Here is a 22,908-nt window from a genome sequence, read left to right on the forward strand (position 1 = left end):
TGATGCATTAAAAAATAATGCAAAAAATAAAAATAAAAAACAGCAAGTTCTGTTTAATGTATCTGCTTGCAGCTGCAGGCATCTCTTTCTGGTCTGTGGGATACATTATTCCATAAATCCATAAAAAATATTTCTGTAAAAAAGATACAACAACCATATTTTAAATAGGAAATTTAAAAAATGTATAATGAAAAAATATGATATAAATATTATAAACAGGTCTCAAGAGCAGACCTGATGCAACTATTCAAGGGATTCATTAGTTGAATCAGGTGTGCTTGAGCTGGAACACCTTAAATACCTGAACTGGCTAGGGGTTTGTAAAGTGTCATGTTTGATTGCATGTTAGAAATATGGCTAAGTTAAAATAATTGTCCACAAAGTTAAGAGAAGAGATCATCACCCTTCTCAAACAAGGAACAGGATAAAAAGAAAAGTTAGTGAAGGCAATGAATGTTCCTAGAGACAAAGTTGGAAACAGTTTGAAAGTTCAAAGTTGAAGGAACAGTAGTTACACTAACTGTACAGGGCAGAAAAAGAAGCCTTCAATGGCTGCAACCAGATTTCTGAGAAAGCAGATTGAGAAAAACCCTTGAGTGACTCCAAAAGACCTGGTGGTTTCAGTGAGCACAGTAAGACACATATTAACTGCAGATAGTTTGCATGCCAGATCTAAAGCACTCATATTTGTGTAGAGTAATATCTCACAAGTACAACAGTACCCCTCAAGTACAGGTTTTATAGGGATTTGGAAAGTTACAGGGTCAAACATAAGATTTGGCCATTTCTTTTTGTCAATTGCCAGATTGGCTATGTTGCCTTTGAGACGGTATGGCAGCCAAGAAATGAAAACTAACCCCACCATGACATACCATTTGAAAAAGTAGACAACCCAGGTATTCAAAATGGGATATGTCCAGTATTTTGTCATAGCCACTTAGTCACAAACGCTTTCTAAAGTTAGCATTCATATTTGTTTTTTGCATTTTTTTTACACAAAAACTGTACTTTTACTGGTAATATCATCGACGTGATAAGATTCACTGTTTTGAAAAACTCATATTTGTGTTCAGGCAAAAAAGTTCCCAACCACTAAAAAAACACAGCTGAAAACAGCAAACCTACTAAACAGTGTGCCCTCTACAAACACCAATATAATAATATAAATAAAAAGGGAAGTAGGAATGCAAAGTGTAAGATGAACACTTCTTTTTTTTTTCAATGTATACTTTTTATTGATTTTGTCAAATAAAAACAGGAAATAACAGAAAAAAGAAAAAAGGATGGAGATAGAGGTACATCCAAATTGTTAGATAAATGCAATCTTTGACATGAATTTTACATCTTTGAGTAGAAAGATATAAGGCACATACAATCACGGTGAGTAATACTGTCAATAATATTGGCTTTAACATTACACATTTTAAAGGTTATCATATCTTTATTGCCTATATACAAAACACTTCTGCTTGCCCATGTTACAGGTTGCGTGGATGTGAGCGATCTCGTCTAAGATTATGTACATACTAGTATATATGAACGGTTTGACATAAGATTCATAAAGTTACGCTATGGTTGTGCAGATTCGCCAGGAGGCAGAGTGTCTTAATTCTGTAAATGCTTACTAACTACTTGGATGTTTGCATAAGGTAGCGTTCTGTACGCCCAGTCCATGGTACGTATGGAGGGGAGAGGGGGAAACCTGGAAGGAGTGGGGGGGTAATGCAAGAATAATATAGAGGTAGTTGGTCCAGACCTTTAGTGTATATGGACGTTTGGAATAGCTGCAGCCTCTACTCATTAGGCCTATGAGATGTGCAAACGTTATGTCTGCTCACTTATTGTAGGAACCATAGAAAGACTCCCAGTTATACCAGTTAGTGTTGAATTTGGTTGTGTTGCCTTTTGTGGCCCATACCTTTTCATGGTTGTACGTGGAGTCAACATTAGATAGCACTTCTAAAATATCTGGGCAATGGGTGCTTTTCCAGTGTGCTGCGATGCGGGTCTTCGCGGCCACCAAAATATTGAGTGCCGCATCCCTTGCTGGGATGTTATACAGGTTGGGTATTAGGTGTAGAATATAGTTGCTCGGTGTGAGAGGGAGTGAGAGCTTGCATAGCATGAATATCGAATTCTGTACGGATTGCCAGAATGCTTGTAAGTAGGTGCATTCCCAAAAGATGTGTTCTAGAGAGCCTACTTCTTTGCTGCATCTCCAACAAAGTGGGGATAAAGTAGTATAAATTTTGTGTAGTCTGGATGGGACCATATACCAGCGCATGAGAATTTTAAAATAGGCTTCCCATAGCGTGACACAATTGGAGGATTGTTTAGTGAATTTAATAGCCATTTCCCATTCCTCCACAGTATATTCCATTCCTAGATTGTTTTCCCATTTAAGCATATATGGCAGTTTGTTTGATGCCTTAGGGTCTGCCTGTGCTATATAACATGTTGAGAGAAATTTCCACGATGGGTGGAACTTCGTTGTGGTGAGCCATTTTTGTCCTAGCTTACTAAATGATAGGGGGTTCATATATGATATCGATTTGGATATCAGAATATGTTTGACTCTTAGATATAGGAATATGTCCCGAGAGGGTAATTTGAACGAAGCCTGCAGCTCTTGAAAGGGGCGAATACCATTTTTAGTGAACATATGATGGACGTGTGTGATACCCAGATCTGACCACTAAGATGAACACTTCTAAGGTGCAGATATAAAAATATATACAACCTTATAATGATGAAGTGAGCGATATCTGTATAAAATAAATAAATTGCATATAGTGTATTACAGAACCAAAGTGTTATGACACGCAAGATGATTGTATGGAACTCACAACATTGCAATGTAAAACAGGCCCATCATCCTCAGTCAGGCAGGATCTTCAGTATATATGGAGTAAAAAACTCTTCTATGGACTTGGAATAGAAGAAACCAAATGATAGTGCAGACAGAAATTATATAGAGAAAAATTTAATGTACAAATGCACTTACAAAAGGATCCAAGTAAAACAGCATAAAATCCACACTAAGGTGGTATCAACAGCATCAAAGTAAGTCCCCAAGTGGTGTAATCCGACGCGTTTCGTCTAGGTGACTTCTTCAGGGATTGTGATTGTTCCGTTACAGGGGTCGCCATTTAAATCTGCCGCCGAAATTGCCGAGATGTGATGCACCTGTGTGTTTCCGTCTTCATGTGCGTCTCAGCTTGGAACGCACTGAGTGTATCCGGCGTCACTTCCGGTTCCGGTTTAGCGATCAAGAAAAACTTCTATGCGTTTCATACTGGAACGCATAAGCGAAAAAGGAACCCCTCGGACAACAAACTACTACATAGTGATTTTAAAGTGACCCAAAATGAAAGGGTACATACTTCAAAGAATAAATATAACTATAAATAAAAAAATGAAATTAAAATTAACAAATCGAATAAAAATCGAATGAAAAATGTATGTATATATCCAGTGATATTGGGACACTTTTTCCATCTGTATAACATGAATAAATTTTTATTATAAAACAAGACAGTATAAAATTAATGATTAATAACACTCCAATAAGATAATTGTCACTCCCAAAAGATTTCTGAAAACTTAAGAGACAAGAATTAGAAATCACAAAACATAAAATATATAAATATATAAGGATAATAATATAATAATAATAATATACAACTTATACATAAAAAATATATACAAGTTATATATAAAGAAAAAAGATATATGTGAGCGGAGACCAATAAAAAAGAAAGGAAAAGGCCCAACAAAGGAAAAAGAAGAGATTATCCTGAGAGATCAGATTAATCCTGTGAGGTCTATATCCATATTAAGGCCTTTTTTAAGGGTACCTAAATTATAAATCCATTGTGCCTCTTTTTTATTTAATAATATGGATCTATTTCCTCCTCTCCAATTTTGTTCGGCTTTATCTATCCCAATTGCTATAAAATTCTCCCATGAAAAGGCCGGACATGTGTTGCAGTGTTTTGGAACACTGTGTTCCGTTTTATTGGTGCGGATATTATAAAAATGTTCAGCTAATCTAGTATGCAATTTTCGTGTTGTTCTTCCTACATATTGTGCACCACAACCACATTGTAAAAGGTAGATGACAAACATAGTGGAACACTGAATGAACTTCTTGATCTCATACTTTTTATTAGTATAAGTACCTATAAAATCGTGTGTGGTTCTTTTTTGAAATTTACAAGTGGAACATTTTCCGCAACTGTAGAAGCCTTTTAAGTCAAATAAATGGGTATTAGCTTTTTTTACATTTAATAAACTCGGTGCTAACTGGTTTTTTAGATTTTCTGCTTTTTTATATATTACCGTGGGTTTTTCAGGGATCACCTTTCCGAATATGTCGTCTTTCCTCAATATGTGCCAATGTTTTCTCAGGATTTTTTCCATTCTTTTAGCCTGAGAATTAAATCAAGTGATAACTGCATATTCAAATTTATTGTTAATATGATTTCTCTTTTTATTTTTTTGTGGATTACCTTGATTTTCTAATAAGGATTGTCTTTCTAAACTTTTTATTTTTTCCTCATCCTGATTCATTTTTTCTAGATCATATCCTTTTTCATAATATCTTTTTTTAATAATCTGATTTTGTTCTTCAAATGTAGATAAGTCTGTACAATTACGTCTTAGACGCATCATTTGGCCTTTAGGCACATTTGTAAGCCAAGGGCCATGATGCGAACTAGACTTATTGATAGCTGTATTGCAATCTGTGCTTTTGAAAAAGGTTTTGCTTTTCAATGGTTCTCCTTCAACATAAAGGGTAAGATCTAGAAAATTAATAGATGTGGCATGTATAACTGATGTGAAGTGTAAGTTGTAATCGTTATCATTGATGTTATTTACAAAGGATACCAGTCCCTCTGTTTGACCTTCCCATATAATTAGGACGTCATCTATGTAGCGTTGCCATAGGACCAGACCGCCCCCAGCCGCTCCATCTATCGTGATGGTGTTAGACTCCCAATGGGACACGTACAGGTTGGCAAAGCTCAGGGCGAATCTCGTCCCCATGGCGACGCCACATAGCTGCAAAAAGAAAGTGGAGTTGAACCAGAAATAGTTCTTAGTTAGTACAAAATTAATACAGTCAATCAGAAAATCTATCTGATGTATGTTTAATAACTGTTTCGAAACCAAAATCTCTTTTATAGCTTTTAACCCCTTGCAATGGGGGATACTGGTATATAAAGAGGAAATGTCCACAGTGGCCATAATATAAGAGGGTTTCCACTCTATTTTTTGAAGGTCGTGTAATATATGTCTGGTATCCTTAATATATGATGGAGTTATTAGCACATAAGGTTGAAGAAAAAAATCAACGTACTCAGATAACCTGGAAGATAAGGTATCAATCCCACTGATAATGGGACGTCCCAGAGGATTACTCTGATCCTAATGAATTTTCGGGAGGAAATAAAATATTGCAATTTTGCACTCTGTGTTCAACAAATAATCAAATTCTTCTTTTGTAATTATTTCTTTTTCCATCCCGACTAATAAAAGATTTTTGAGGTCTTGTAAAAAGGTTGGTGTAGGATCTTTGGGTAAGATTTTATATGTAATAGAATCTCCTAGGAGTCTATTGGCCTCTGTCATATAGAATTGTCTGCTCATTATGACTATCCCTCCTCCCTTGTCGGCTTCTTTTATGATCAGATCAAAATTGTCTGTCAATTTGTCTGTCACTTTGGTTCTGTAATACACTATATGCGATTTATTTATTTTATACAGATATCGCTCACTTCATCATTATAAGGTTGTATATATTTTTATATCTGCACCTTAGAAGTGTTCATCTTACACTTTGCATTCATATTTGTGTTCATCAAAGTTTCCTGAGTATAAAAATATCCCCCTCCCCATCCCCCTTCCCATGTACAGGTTTTATGGTGTTTTGGAAAGTTACAGGGTCAATATAGGGCTTGCCAATTTCAGTTTGCCAGATTGGTTTGCTGGGTCTATGTTGCCTTGTGAGACCATATTGTAGCCCAGGAATGTAAGTTAACCCCATCATAGCATACAATTTTCAAATGAAGACAACCCAGGGTATTCATAATGGGGTCTTTCCAGTCTTTTGCAGTAGCCGCTTAGTCACAAACGCTGGTCAAAATTAGCATTTTTATTCGTTTTTTGCAATTTTTAAAACAAAAACTGCACTTTTACTGGTGATATCATCATCGTGATAAGTTTTACTTTTTAAAACACTCATAATTGTGTTCAGCGAAGTCTCCCGAGTATAACAATACCCCCTATGTAAAGGTTTTATGGTGTTTTAGAAAGTTACAGGGTTAAATATAGGGCTAGCCAAATAAATTCTCTGGACTGTCTGCTTGGGTTGTCAGGCAGGTCCCTCAAATTATAATAATAAAATCAAATAATTATGTAAAATTAAGAGTTAAATATATATGTAGAATGTACGTGTATATCTATCTATATATATTGAAAGGCGGAACCTGTAGTTGTGGGAGGGGTTTACCCAGCCTATAAATTCACAGGCCTCCCCTTCCTCTGGGCACAGACTTCCTGGTTCAGTACAGAATCATCTACTTCCGGTTCAAGGTCATCAACATAAACTACCTGAACTCCAAACAAACAAGTGGGTCTGGCCTAGTGCAGGCCACACAAGTATTCATTTTACCTGACTAATTTTACCTGAAAAAACAGCCACCTCCCTCGAAGCTCATGGAGCACTGCCACATCCGGCCCAGCTGCAGCTTTTCCTGTTGCTGCTCGCGTGTTTTTTAGCAAAACTGTAAGTTTGTTAGCTTTGGTCCGCATTGGGGCACGCTGTCACTGACAACCCACACATATTCAGCCCACATTTTGGCTTTCACTAACTATGGTGGCATTCGCATATCAGTTTGTATTCTGTCCTCATTTGTATATAAGGCAAATTTTACTACTAACGCAAATACGGCTTATTTCAATTAAGGAATCACAGTGATACCTCAATTCAGTTCATGCATTATGCTTACTGCATTCAGACATATCATATTTTATAATGTGAAATTCAGTCAGTCACCCTATGTTCTATTGTATAATAAATGCTATGCCATATTCAGTTTTCATATTTGCCGCTTTTGTTCCTTATGTCCACCAGGCCTCAGTACCTATAAGTATTTTTTTCTGGTTGCCCTCTTGGTATGCAGGCACTCATGGAGCCTACACTGTCTTGTAATTATGTGGCTAAGTGTTGATACTGACTGTCTAAATTTATGTCAAGCCCAATTTGGGCTTATACTTGTGTTCAACACATACATGGCTCTCATCTAAATATGTTATAGGCACACTTCAATCAAGACATGACATAAAGCAGGTCCGTCACTTGGGTGTCATCAGTAAACAAACTTGAAGGGACACTCCACTGCCCCCCAAAAAATGCTTAGTAGATATACCCCAAATGAAAACATGCATTTTTTTTATTGTGATTATATTTAAAACTGTGTCTTAACAAGCCCTACAGAGCCTCTAACACATAGTACTGGAATTTGATTAGACAGTCAAAAACCTCACATTAATGCATGTTACTCTGTTATTCTAGCATTTGCCGTTGCATTCCACCCTTTTCTTCCACATTAATTATGTATGCATAAGTGTTTATCATCCTCCTAGGCATTCCACAAGTATGTCTTATAAACGTATGTATTATATATTAAAAATAATGAAAAAACATATATTACGTTCACTATTTCACAAGCTAATTTATAAATGTATGTCTTATAAATTCTGTCTCCTCCTACGTTTAGCGTACGGCCATCACGGCCTCAAACCAATTCAGCACTATTGCATTCTAGTCATCTAAACCTCATTACTGTTTTAAATTTTGTTTTATACCCTCCGTTCAACTGGCTCAGGAGGTATGTATTGTATAACTTTTAACATGTATTTTTCTCTACAACCTATATCTGATCTACCAATCACCCCCTCCATTACTTTTATCACAGCCTCACATGGCCACCCTGCACCTCAGGACTTACATTGGGCCTCTTCTTGGCCTCATATACATAGTCCCTGCAAAAGGCCCTTAATGCGAATTTGCAATGTCCGTTTCACGTGAGCCTCAGTGGGCAACATAATATGTTCCTATTTCAGCCCTTTATTGGGCTTTTCATTTGCTAAACATCTTACAGGGGTTGCATACTACCCCCCGACACTACAATATCGATAAACTAATATCGATAAACCTTACCTTTCACTATTTCATCCTCCTGGGGAACCTGAATCCCTTAACCCGTACGTTGTCACGACCCCATGTCAAACACTCTGGTTCAGCATTATCTATTAGGCGGGAACATCATCACCTACACAGCCTAATTATACTCACGTGTCATTAATACTATCCAGATCTTGATTCATGGATTACCTTTAAACACGGTCCTTACTTGACCTTCACTACATTCGCTTCACATGGTCCTTAATGGGCAACCCAATATAACACAATTTTGGCCCCTCATTTAGGCTTGAAATAAGTATACCTTCCTGCATCACGAAGGTTATATAATGCTTATCTTACTTTATACTTGAATTATACGCTCGGTCTCGCTAGGCCTACATCAACCCAACCTATATGGCCCTCCTCGTCTGATAAGTGTTATCCTTATTCCACATATTAAGCCACTTCGGTCTAGCACAGTATTGACAACGTTACATATGACACCTACATCTAGAGTCTAGACACAAAATATTTTATCATGTTGGTCATTTATATCATTATCCTTTGATCACAGGTTCAGATGGCCCTCCACTACGTACAACATTGCCGCCCTGGTATTCATGACAATTCTCCCTACCACTACATATGTACTGGTTCAAACAACAAAGGCATCATTCTTGGCCTCTACACAACTCACAATCTTGATATGTTTATTCCACATTTGTTTGTTCCATACATCCATACCCATGTATAATCCCTATTTTTTTCCATCCTGCAGCTCAGGACTTACATTGGACACTCAATATATTGGGCACTCGATACAATATCTCTACACATGGCCCTCACTAGGCCTTCACTCCATACAGTTACATACGGCTCTCTTCGGGCAAACAACTACAACCGAATTTCAGCTCCCCATTTGGGCATTTACATACAACATTTTCCTGCTTACGAGGGAAAACTAAAACCCTTTTTATAGCACATTTTACTATTCCACACTGCCTCGCTAGGCCCACACAAGACCTCCCTATTTGGCCCCTCTCTCACACTCCAGAGAAACTAAGATCTTTCATTTTGCAATTATACGTATTCAGACCTCTTCGATCTGTCTATTTTACTTAAATTAGTATAACCCACACCTTCATCAAAGGCGCTTACTAGATATCATAATTTGCTACACGCTAATAAGCTACAGATGTTATATACATTTTTTGGTATTTTATTACTTAGGCTATTCCTTCTCACACATACTTCAGGTCTTTCTAGTAGAAGGACGCACAGTAGGAAATCATATCTAGATTCAGTTCAATCAGGTATCTCTTTTCCTTACTCATTTTGTTTGGCCTAGGTATGTACTCATTCATAAGTTCCCTTATTTTTTTAGGTTCCCACCATCCTTAATTATCAACCTGTTATTGACATATTAATCCTTAACCACAACACAGGTACGTTATCTCAATTAGCACTCACATCATCCTGGACATATTCGCATTGTGTCTTTAGGTTCCTCTCTATGATATTCCTTTCTCAAGCTCAACCTCGCTAGTTGGTAAGTTTGTTCTAACATACTTTCTATCAATCCATTAAGTTTCTTTTCCCCTTCATTCCTTAGGGATAGATCAACTGTCTGTAAGGGATGGTGCAGACCATTTTCTAGTATGTTCATAATTCTGTCCCACACGACCAACACCCATCCTCATGCGGAGGTATTCACCCATCGGACCAACTCATAGCTAGAGCCTCTCTCAAACCTCTACAGGTTATTAGATAGGGCGTCACCTGTCACGGCCATTCATTTGATTCTCTTACTTGTCACTGAGAGGCCAACATTCATGCCACTTCTTTCGGTGGCCTCAGACCCTCAGTCAAAATCACAGCTAGAGCCTCTCTGAGCCACTTGGCATTTAGCAAGGCCCCTTGTATAGCTAATTTCTTCGCCATCCGGAACTTCAAGTTCCTTCAACGGAGCTGCAAGTTGATACAAGGCTACACTCTCATCGACATACCCATTACATTTACTCATAGTTTATTCATCATAGTATGTCTCTTACCATGGAACTAGAAGAGGTTATTTGAATTCCCAAGTCCCCCGCCAGACCCTCCACCCCAGCTAGTCCATTCTACTCTGGTTAAGTGCAAGGATACCACTAACACAGTTGCTAATTGCTACCGAACTTATGCATAAAGGCTTACTGTTCCCAGCTACAGCATTGAAGCCAAACTGTACAACTCTTGATTGCCAACTCTGAGCTACCAAGCCGTGGTATCTGTGCCCGTGCAAGTATCACAGACAACATGGTAGAGATGCATGCTATGATGACATCCATCCTGTCATCATAATTATGTTCTATGATAGTCTGGAGAAATAGAGTCTCCTAACTCAGTAGTTCCTAACCCTCACATGGAGTACCCCAGTATGTACCCCTTACTTTCATCCACTATGGATAACGATCTTAAGTTACAGTCCGGCACACATTCCCTTTGCTCACCTAATTTCACTGGAACATTTAATTCTTCTGTTGTTAGGAAGTACATATTGGTAGGCAAAGACATCAATTTGGTCTCCTTGTAGATTGCCTTCCAAGATCTAGATAACTATTGATTCCTTATTCCTTTTTCCACCTTGCCTGACTTCACTAAGTCATTCCAAAGTAGTTCCCTGCAACATGCCACAGTGGACGTCTCTGTGGCATTTGCACGGTATTAAATGGTAGGGGCATTTTATTTGCCACCCATCTCATGTCTGGGGTCTATGGCAGCCCTAAACAATTCAATGTATTTGTGGTAACCCTCTCATAGCTGCTATTGACTGTCTGCGATTTCCATACAACGATACATTATCATGACACATTTCTGACTGTTGAGGAACCTGTTGCTATACTCTAGGGCAGGGGTAGGCAACCTTTTAGCAGCACTGTGCCGATATAGGATTGTGATGTCCCGTAGCGTGCCGGTCCTATTTTTTTAAATTTAGTTGTGTATGCTGCCGTATTCTGTTTGTGTTATTTTTACTGCAGTTGCTTAGCATCATTGTATTTGTGCGTATATGAGCTATTATATTGTATATGTTCATTAGTAGTTTATGGTATTGTGTATGATACATATGAATGTGGGCTGTGTATGAGGGCTGCTTGTGGAATTGTGTGTGGATGGATATGTCACATTGTGTGTTTGGTAGTGTGTGTGTGGGCTGTTTGGGGTATTGCATGTGAAAGGCTGCATGTGGGCTTTGTGTGCATGTATGTGGATTGTTAGCGGGTTACGTTTGTGCAGATTGTGTGTATGTTTGTGTGTGGGCTGTTCGTATTATTTGTATAAGGGGAGGGTTATTCTTCATTTATGTGTTATGAATGTAAATTAGTGATAGTAAAAATGTCTATTTACTGTGTATACCTGTATTCAATATCTACTCAAAATGGCTGCTAGAGCACCCGCTCCCACCGACTAACTACCTCGTGTAACAAGATGGCGCCTACATCCAGAGTAAAATCCCGGGATGATGGTGACATCACGCCTCGTAGGATGTGCATTAGATAAGACACTTAACACCTAACCAATTAGAGATGTATTCTCTCTGTTATCTACATTTTTGCATATGATGTATTTTTGCCTTTATAAGGGGCTTGCCGCCCCCTGAGTAAACATTACGAAGTTTTTCATTAACCTGATACCTGTGTCTCAGTGTAATTTACTTCAAAACGTGCACACATTTATTTGAACAATTTGGAAAGGAGCAGATACTCAGATAAACACTTGGTTTGATCCACAATATCTGTGTATATCTAGCAGTATGGTTGGCTTCCCTGGGTTCCAGTGGGGACCAGACTGGCCTGGTACAGGTCAAAGACAGGAGCTGCAACAGCAGCTGCAGGCTGCTCAACTACGTTGTGGATTCCCATTCACAAGTGCTTGGAGGAAGTGATCTGAGATCATTTCCTCTATGTGCTGCAATGCTTAAATTGAGGATTGTCCTTCATCATCTTTTCGAATTAGCAGATATTTGAAGTTTTACTGGGACTCCTGATAGGCCAGAGCCTGTTTGGCTCTAGCAGCCTTGAGTGCCGTGCAAAGACACCTCGAGTGCCGTGCACGGCACTAGTGCCGTAGGTTGCCTACCTCTGCTCTAGGGCATTCACAAGCCCGTGGCCCTGTTTAATCCTGGGTATTCTGATACCCCAAAATATACCATAGGGCTATACCTGTAATATTACTAGACGTACATCTTGACTTATTGTCAATACAGCCCTGTCCCCCTGTGAACAGTGTCCAGTGTATCAGGGAAAACTGAGTTATTCATCAGTACAGGTTAATTTCCCCACTGACCAACGATTCCCCTCTTATTTTAGACTGGGTTTGCAGCCATTATCAAGGACAACTGGTTCCGTGACACATGGCCCACAGAGACATGAAGCCTACTCTTTTAGCAACCTTCAGCTCTCATATTCTCCATCACAGCCACTGCACATGCCTGTGGGTCTCTTTGAGGGAGGAAGTCTTTCAATTACTACTAAAGTTACTTGGCTGGCAGCAACACAGCAATTTTACCTTGTCTGCATACACATACCAGCCTGTCACAACATTTGAAGCCTTGTCTCAATCCCATTTCAGGTATTCCTCCAAACACCCAAAGGTTGCTTAACCACATACTAAAATTCTTACATTCCAGGATCTCATTCTGGATTAGCTCATCGCATGACCATGGTAGATTGCCGGCACATACGGCTCTCTCTGCTTATACCAACCATTTGTATACCAGAAATCTGGCCATTTAAATAATTTAAATAAGTTCACTTCCGAATATCGAATCATCAATCCGTACTCCATCGATACCATCGTGACATTCACATCCTTTTGTCACATTAACCTTAAATTAGCTTACAAACACTTGAACTTATCTCATACCCACCTGCAGACATATACCTACATACTATCAACAATAAATGGTGCCAGAGCAACATACTAGACCAATTGTCTGACACTCACAGGACTACACAGACATACGCTCTCTTTTAAAGTTACATGGTAACCACTTATTACATCAAATTCATCCTGTACTTCAGGACACAATTCATAAAACTCTGATACAACTCTTCAACATAGTCAGGTCATTCTTTTAGAATGAGCACTGCTATTGCAGCCTTTAGTAAACATCCCAGCACACATCATAAACTGGGACATTGGAATCGTCTGCATACACCAGATATCCTTCAAACTGAGAGGGAACTGAGACAGACATTTAAAATATTGGTTATGTAATGTCAACATGTATTAAGGATTAAACTGTTAACGTTTTGCCCTCTTTTAGAGGCCTACTCGAACATAGGTTTTGGCACACCACAACCGAGTAATACCACTACTATAACTCGGCTTATTGTCCCCGTCTACAAATGTAAAGGCTGAGTCTGTAGTTGTGGGAGGGGTTTACCCGGCCTATAAACTCACAGGCCTCCCCTTCCTCTGAGCTGAGACTTCCTGGTTCAGCCCACACACCGCAACGTTTATTAAGCATTCACTTAGTGGGCCCTCTTTTATAGGCTTACCTGAACGTCGGTTTTGGCACACCACAACCGACTTATACCACTACTATAACTAGGCTTATTCTTCCTGACTACAAATATATATATAAAAAATAAATAATAAAATGTTTTTTTTTTTACATTTTTTTTTATAATGTATGTTATAATCATATACATATGATATGTGTGTGTGTGTGTGTATATACACACACACACTTTTTTCCTATATATGTATAATATATTATAAAATAATTAAAGCATTTTATAATATATTATACATATATAATGCAGATAAATGATTTCATTCTAAATGAATTTTGAGATATATATGTATATAACTCAAAGTACACTTATAAAGAAATCATATAGCTACCGTATATACTCGAGTATAAGTAGAGTTTTTCAGCACATTTTTTGTGCTGAAAAACCCCAACTCGACTTATACTCGAGTCAATGTCTGTATTATGGCAACTTACATTGCCATAATACAGACCAGGACCGCTGGGCTAATTACAAGCCCGGCGGTCCTGTTGGGGGCTGGCAGAGAACTGTAACTTACCTTTCCTGCAGCTCCTGTCAGCTCCCTTCTCTCTCCTGCGTTCCGGTGAGCTCCCCACTGTAAGTCTCGCGAGAGCCGCAGAGGTCAGAGCGTTGCCACGGGTCACTGTGGCAACACTCCATGCGGCTCTCACACCGCGAGACTTGCAGTGGGGCGCTGACCGGAACGCAGGAGAGAGAAGGGAGCTGACGGGAGCTGCAGGAAAGGTAAGTTACAGCTCTCTGCCAGCCCCCTCCTGCACAGTACACACCTCTGGACCACCAGGGAATAAGAGCCCCCCTCCCTGGCCATGTATCAAGCAGGGAGGGAGGACGAAAAAATATGAATAAAAATGTAAATAATAAAATAAAAATATTATAATATAAAAAATAATAATAATATAAACATAAAATATTAATAATATAACACAAAAATAATATTAAAATAATAATAATTAAAAAAAAATGCCCACCCCCTACCAAGGCTCTGAATCGCATACACAAACACACACACTGCATTCATACACACACTGCACTCATACACACACAGACTGCACTCATACACACACACACACACACTGCACTCATACACACACACACACACTGCACTCATACACACACACACTGCACTCATACACACACACACTGCACTCATACACACACACACACTGCACTCATACACACACACACACACTGCACTCATACACACACACACACACACACACACACTGCATTCATACGCACACACACACACACACACGGCATTCATTATATACACACACTGTAAATAAATATTCAATGAATATAATTTTTTGGGGATATAATTTTATTTAGAAATTTACCAGTAGCTGCTGCATTTCCCACCCTAGTCTTATACTCGAGTCAATACGTTTTCCCAGTTTTTTGGGTTAAAATTAAAGGTCTCGACTTATATTCGGGTCGACTTATACTCGTGTATATACGGTATGTATAACATATTAAAAATGCTTTAATTATGATATAATATACATATATAATATATGTATAATATATTTACTTAACATGTTAGTTTTTTTTTTTTCATTTTAGGAGTCAGGGGGACTGCCTGACAGCTCAGACAGTCCCCTTGCAGGCAGTTCCATAGACTCTTATTGCGACCATGTGATCGTGGTGCAGGGGTACTGCAGTCCTCCTCGACAAGGATCATCGCGGATCGCCAGTCCAGGGGGCCAGGACGGTGGGAGGATGGCTGGGTGTACTATGCTGCCCTCCGGTGTTTAGGGCCACCCTTTCAAGGACGGCACAGTACGGCCGCCATCCTTAAGGGGTTAGGAAGAGTGTCTGGAAGCAGTTTAGGCAGTAATTATGAAGTTAGCATATATATCTTCCATGTGTCAAGAGGTTTACTCACTTGTCCTGGGGTAACCGCTCCAGAGGCAGGTCCACAAGGGGTAGGAGCATGGACAATGATGATGCCAAGTTGGCATAAGTCCCTGAATGTGTTTTATTCCCTAGGTAGCCCTAGCTATGGGGAAGGGACCCATGGACCATTAAAAAAAAGTGGTGAGTTTGAGACAATATGTAGTGTAATAGTGTAATAATAGTGTAATCAAATCTCCATATTTGTTTACTAACATAGGTGATTGAATAACCTTGCAAGATTTAAAATGTATTGTGTGTGCTCTATTTTGTCTTTATTTTTAACTCCTTTTATGTGGGATTATGTCCTAGATAAATAGAATTAAATCACAGAATCCAATAATTGCAATGGAAAGTATATGTTCAATTTTCAATATTTTTCAGAAATGAAATACCCTTACTAATCTAATGTTCCTAATTCTAAGAAACTGTACTTAATGTATGAATAATGATTTGATTGATGATGATTGAAAACCTGTTTTTACTTATTTATTCATTTACACACTGGAGTTATTGAACACATGCATGTTGTAATGATCACAAATCATGTATATTCATATGTATAGAATTTAATGACACGTTTTGTGTATTTAAAAACCATACAAAGGTTATATTAACATGCTATTCCAGATGTTCTGTATTACCTGAGTGAATAAAGAATGCTTTAAACTTAATTTATTAAACATCATTTTTTCTTGTCCAGGAATAACATGTTTTTAGTTTAGATTAAAAATATTGTGAAACAAAAATCAAGCAATGTTGTTTTTCTAGAGTATTCCCATCCAAATGTGCATATATAACCACACATGAAATAAGCAAACACAGCTGCAGGACAGAAGGTACTACTTACTCATTTTGATTGCTGTAGCTCTGTCTCATTTTTCATATTTCTCATTAATATACATGTTATTGCTGGGAGATAATGATGCTACAAGAGTTCATTCACATTACAGACAATTGTGGGGAATTTACTCAAAATGTGAGTTAATACACACTAGTTGGAATAAGCCATCAAGAGTTCATTTACCTTCAGACTCCAGTAATCTTTTAGATTCGTATTCACTGAATATTTTAATTCTGTCTCCCCCCAAGAGGTGCTACTGATTGGAGCTCAAAGGAACACTGTAGTGTTTCAGGAATACAAATCACTGTTTAGTCCCCTGGACCTCCCTTAACTCTTGTTAATAAGGTGATTAACTCACCTTTTTACTGCAACGCGTAGGTCCGGTCATGGCTGGCCCTGCCCACGTTCTGCCACTTTGGCTGAGTTTCTAAGTATTGATGATCTCAGCCAATCCAATGCTTTCTTATAGGAAATTTTTGGGAAAGTATGTGCAGCACTGACCCAGAAAGCACCTCTATTGGCTGTCTCAGTGATTGCTACTGGAGGTGTCCCAGGCAGTTATGCAAACACTGTTCTTTGAAAATGTACATTAAAAAGCCTGCAGGGACATTTATACTCACCAGAACAGCTATGCTAAGCTGCAGGGCCGGACTGGCCCACCGGGATACCGGGAAATTTCCCGGTGGGCCGTCGGCACCTGGGGACGGGGTGACCTGCGGCCGCAGGAAGAACTTGAAAGGCGGCCGCAGGGGAAGCTTTTCAGGAGGCCGGGAGCAGGCTCTTCTGGGGGAGCAGGCTGTTCTGTCTCTGCTCCCCCTCCCTCGCGCGCTAGAAAGAGACCGGGGCCGGAATATGACGTCATATTCCGGCTCCGGTCTCATTAAGCTGCGCGCGAGGGAGGGGGAGCAGAGACAGAACAGCCTGCTCCCTCTCTGTTACGCTGTGTGTGTGTCTGTCTGTGTTACGCTGTGTTTGTGTGTCTGTATGTGTCATGCTGTGTGTCTGTGTCGTCTGTGTCACGGTGTGTCTGTATCATGGTGTGTGTTGCGGACCGTTTCAGCATAAAAGGGGAAAAAATCCGTTTAGGCGATAATCCCCTTTCCTAGAGACAGGCACATCTACTGCAGAACACCAAACTCCCGATCTGGATACAAAATAACACTCCGAACTGGAACAGCTGAACAAGAAAAGCATACAATCCGCTTACACTCCTGGCAGTCAGCTTACAATCCAATTCCCCCCAAGAACGAGACGACACTTCATTTTGAGGGTTAAACAGGAACTCTCGACTGGCTCATCCAGCCTGGCTTTTATTTCCAACTCACACATACAGGCCACACCCAGGGGGAGGCATAAAAGAACCAATGACATAGATGTTACCTCCCACACATCCCCTCCCCTTAGTGTGGTACATAATCCCATTATGCATACAGTTTAAAATATACTTTTACACAACTTTCATAACTTTGAAACCATACATCACATCCACATACATCACAACCACATATTCAGACTCAGCATACTTTAAACATAAACACTCTCAAAAATCATACCAATCCCTTCAGTAAATAAAAAGTTACACGGAAGTCCTTTTATGACCGACCACAAGCACCTTTTCTTGCCCAAAATAGTTCCATGGATTTGGGCTGTGCGGTCGGTCCCTTCCTGGTATAAAAACGACTAAGTCCCGTTCGAAGTGTGTTCGGTACTTCGACTTTAGTCGAAGTGTCGAAGTGCAGTCGATGGTACGGGTCGGCGGTGTTCGAGTTAAAATGGCCGCCGCCACGTGGTCCTTTGTCCGATGCCGGTCACTTTGACGACTTCGACACCTTCGGTAACTTCGGCAACTTCGGCTGCATCCGAAGTGCCCTCTAGTAAGTGCCAATCCTTCTCCCATAGTCATTAAATGGGCGAACACTGTTCTTAAAGGGCCCAATCTCCCAGGGCCATAATCGCTGGGTAGGAGGCTAGCAACCAGGCCTCTCCAGTTCACAGTGGCGAAGCTGGTTTCGCCACACTTCTCCCCTTTACCCATTAGACTAACAGGGTACCTGACCTTCTGCCGGTCAGTGCCCTGGTTAGTCCAGCAACCCACCCATACAACAGAAACAACAGAGCAGCCCACCCACAATAAACGGTTACTACACCTGGGTGAGGGAGAATCTTGTCCAGGTCTAGGTGCCTCACCACGGCTGTGTGGGGGGCTGATAGGCTGCCTTGGTGGGTTGCTGAGGGGGCAGAGACCAGCGGTACTCTGTCCTGTTGCCAGCACTACCACGGGGTTAGTCCGGTTGGAGCCTGGTTGCTGGAGACCGATTGTCTCCCCTTTGGATATATGGCTCTGTGGCTGGGGGACAGGACCAACCGTCCCTACCCCTGGTGCTGTAAGTGCAGAGACTACGGTCCCATCTGCACAGAGGTGGGGCTTAACATCTCCCCTTGGTGGGTTAGGCTGCCGCTGGAGAGAGGGTGTCACAAGCTCCTCTCTCTGGATGGTAAATTGCCGCTGGGGAGAGGGGTTAGCCGGCTCCTCTCCCTGCCACTCTCTCTGCTGGTGGAAAGGGAGACCAGCTGTCTCCCCTTTCATTCTCTTGTCCTGCTGCTGGGGTGCGAGACTGACTGTCTCTGCTCCCCGGGTTACACACTGTCGCTGGGGAGGAAGGACGATACCTTCTGCTCCCTGGGGTACACACTGCCGCTGGGGAGGAAGGACGATACCTTCTGCTCCCTGGGACACACACTGCCGCTGGGGAGGGAGGACGCTGCTCTCCGCTCCCTTCACTTCACACTGCCTTCTTGGCATCTCACTTTGCTGCTGGGGGGCAGGAACAACTACCTCTGCCCCCTGTACCTCAGCCTGCCGCTGGGGAGGATGGACGACACCATCAGCTCCCTGGGGTACACACTGCCGCTGGGGAGGAAGGACTGCACCTTCTGCTCCCTGCGTTACACACTGCCGCTGGGGAGGAAGGACGATACCTTCTGCTCCCTGGGACACACACTGCCGCTGGGGAGGATGGACGACACCATCAGCTCCCTGGGGTACACACCGCCGCTGGGGAGGAAGGACGGCACCTTCTGCTCCCTGGGACACCCACTGCCGCTGGGGAGGGAGGACGCTGCTCTCCTCTCCCTTCACTTCACACTGCCTTCCTGGCATATCACTTTGCTGCTGGGGGGCAGGAACAACAACCTCTGCCCCCTGTAACTCAGCCTGCCGCTGGGGAGGGAGGACGACACCATCCGCTCCCTGGGTTACACACTGCCGCTGGGGAGGATGGACGACACCATCAGCTCCCTGGGGTACACACTGCTGCTGGGGAGGAAGGACTGCACCTTCTGCTCCCTGGGGCACACACTGCCGCTGGGGAGGATGGACGACACCATCAGCTCCCTGGGGTACACACTGCCGCTGGGGAGGAAGGACTGCACCTTCTGCTCCCTGGGACACACACTGCTGTTGGGGATCTGGGCCGGAATTTAATAGTTCTACATAGTCCATCTCCAGCCCTTGTTCCATGGCAGCGAAACGGCGGAGGTCTTGTCCCAGTCCAATAGATCTCGGGCCCTGTAACATCTCACTCCGGTAATGCACGATAGCCCAGTACCGTGACTCTGCTGGACTGCCGAAGTCGACGTCTTCTGTTAGGGCCTTCCACAACAGGCCAGGGCTAGTGTAGTGATCCCCCTCCGGCTGGATGCCCTCTGCCCTCCACGTCTCTGGCTGGACAGTGCACCACCACAGTGCCCGGTATGAGACGTCCAGGCTCAGTTCCCTTTCCACAAGGTACTCAAGTTGTCTTACCCGCTCCCCTCCGGGTTGGTCCCCCAGAAGCGGCATCCGCCAGGCCATTTGTTCCTCCAACAGGTATGCGGCACCAGGAAAGTGCTGCTGCCGTTGATACTGGACTTCTTCCCGGGCATCATACCATAATCTTATCCGGGCATTATCTCTCCATTCTAATTCACTCTCTTCCTCAGGTGTGTGTGTTGCCCAGGTGTGCGTGTTGCCCATTTTCCCAAAATCCTTCGTAGATAGGGGCGCTGTACGGGTACTCACTTTGTAATCCAGGAATGGTGTTGTCTGTAGCTGTCCCTCTGGTTGTAGGAACGATTCCACCGCTGCCACCAATTGTTGCGGACCGTTTCAGCATAAAAGGGGAAAACATCAGTTTAGGCGATAATCCCCTTTCCTAGAGACAGGCACATCTACTGCAGAACACCAAACTCCCGATCTGGATACGAAATAACACTCCGAACTGGAACAGCTGAACAAGAAAAGCATACAATCCGCTTACACTCCTGGCAGTCAGCTTACAATCCAATTCCCCCCAAGAACGAAACGACACTTCATTTTGAGGGTTAAACAGGAACTCTCGACTGGCTCATCCAGCCTGGCTTTTATTTCCAACTCACACATACAGGCCACACCCAGGGGGAGGCATAAAAGAACCAATGACATAGATGTTACCTCCCACACATCCCCTCCCCTTAGTGTGACACATAATCCCATTATGCATACAGTTTAAAATATACTTTTACACAACTTTCATAACTTTGAAACCATACATCACATCCACATAAAAACCACATATTCAGACTCAGCATACTTTAAACATAAACACTCTCAAAAATCATACCAATCCCTTCAGTAAATAAAAAGTTACACGGAAGTCCTTTTATGACCGACCGCAAGCACCTTTTCTTGCCCAAAATAGTTCCATGGATTTGGGCTGTGCGGTCGGTCCCTTCCTGGTATAAAAACGACTAAGTCCCGTTCGAAGTGTGTTCGGTACTTCGACTTTAGTCGAAGTGTCGAAGTGCAGTCGATGGTACGGGTCGGTGGTGTTAAAATGGCCGCCGCCACGTGGTCCTTTGTCCGATGCCGGTCACTTCGACGACTTCGACACCTTCGGTAACTTCGGCACTTCGGCAACTTCGGCTGCATCCGAAGTGCCCTCTAGTAAGTGCCAATCCTTCTCCCATAGTCATTAAATGGGCGAACACTGTTCTTAAAGGGCCCAATCTCCCAGGGCCATAATCGCTGGGTAGGAGGCTAGCAACCAGGCCTCTCCAGTTCACAGTGGTGAAGCTGGTTTCGCCACAGTGTGTGTGTGTCTGTATCATGGTGTGTGTGTGTGTGTGTGTGTGTGTGTGTCTGTCATGGTGTGTGTGTGTGTGTGTCAGTCGTGGTGTCTGTGTGTGTTTTAAAAATAGTGTTTTACTCACCTTTTTTTTTTCCAACGTCGTGCTGGTCTCTGCCTCTATGACTGAGATCATCAAGCTTGATGATCTCAGCCAATCCGCACTGACACAGGAAGCGCCTCTAGTGACCGTCTGAGTGTCTGTCACTAGAGGTGTCACTAGGAAGCAATGTAAACACTGCCTTTTCTCTGCAAAGTCAGTGTTTACATTCAAAAGCCTGCAGGGACAGGCTATAGACACCAGAACCACTACATTAAGCTGTGTGTGTGTGTGTGCGCCTGCTAGTGAGCTTGCTTGCTTGCATGTGTGTGTGTGTGTGTGTGTGCCTGCTAGTGAGTGAGCTTGTGTTTTTATGTCAATGAGCTTATGTATATTAGTGTCTATGAGGCTGTGTATCAATGAGCTTGTGTGTGTCAGTGAGATTGTCTGTGTCTGCATGTGAGTATGCTTACTGTATAATTAAATGTTTTACTCTGAAAGGACCAATATATTATATTAGAAAAAGCAATATATATATATATATATATATATATATATATTTTTTTTTATATATATATATTACTCTATTATCTGGGGTGGCAAGACATATCCTTACATATTACATGCGACAATATATGGCGCAATGACTTATGGGGCTGGCATAGATTTTTTTTTCCAGGGCTGCTTTGTATCCCCAGTCCGGCCCTGCTAAGCTGTACATTCTGGTGACTATAATGTCCCTTTAAAGGTTGTTTTCTGTCTCAAAAGGAGTACAGGCATACCTCACTTTTAAGACCTATGGGGAAAAAAATACAAGCCTGGGATTGCGGTGTTCCTGATTATTGTCTATTGTGTTCACAATGAATACACACACACACTATTAACTAATCTTATTGCATCTCCTAGCTTAATCTTGCTCCTCAGTGGAGGTTATCATTTGCTCTCTTTGGTTAGGAGCACCACTTATCTGCTTAACCTTTGCGTACTTTGAAGACCTGAAACCATCTGATTGAAACGCTGCACAAAGACTTCAGGCACCAAGTCCACTTCAAATCACTAAAGTCGTAATGGTACTTGGAATAACCCTTTAATATCCATTTTCAGTGTTTATTAAAACCATTACAACTTCTTTATCAGCATAGATGTTTTACTTTCTTCAGAGAAATTGCAGTCAGGAGAGCATTGGAGAGTGCAGAGAAAAGATCACGATAAAAATATAAACATACTGTACCATTCAT

This window comes from Pelobates fuscus, chromosome 1, assembly GCF_036172605.1.
Source record: "Pelobates fuscus isolate aPelFus1 chromosome 1, aPelFus1.pri, whole genome shotgun sequence".
NCBI lineage: Eukaryota > Metazoa > Chordata > Amphibia > Anura > Pelobatidae > Pelobates > Pelobates fuscus.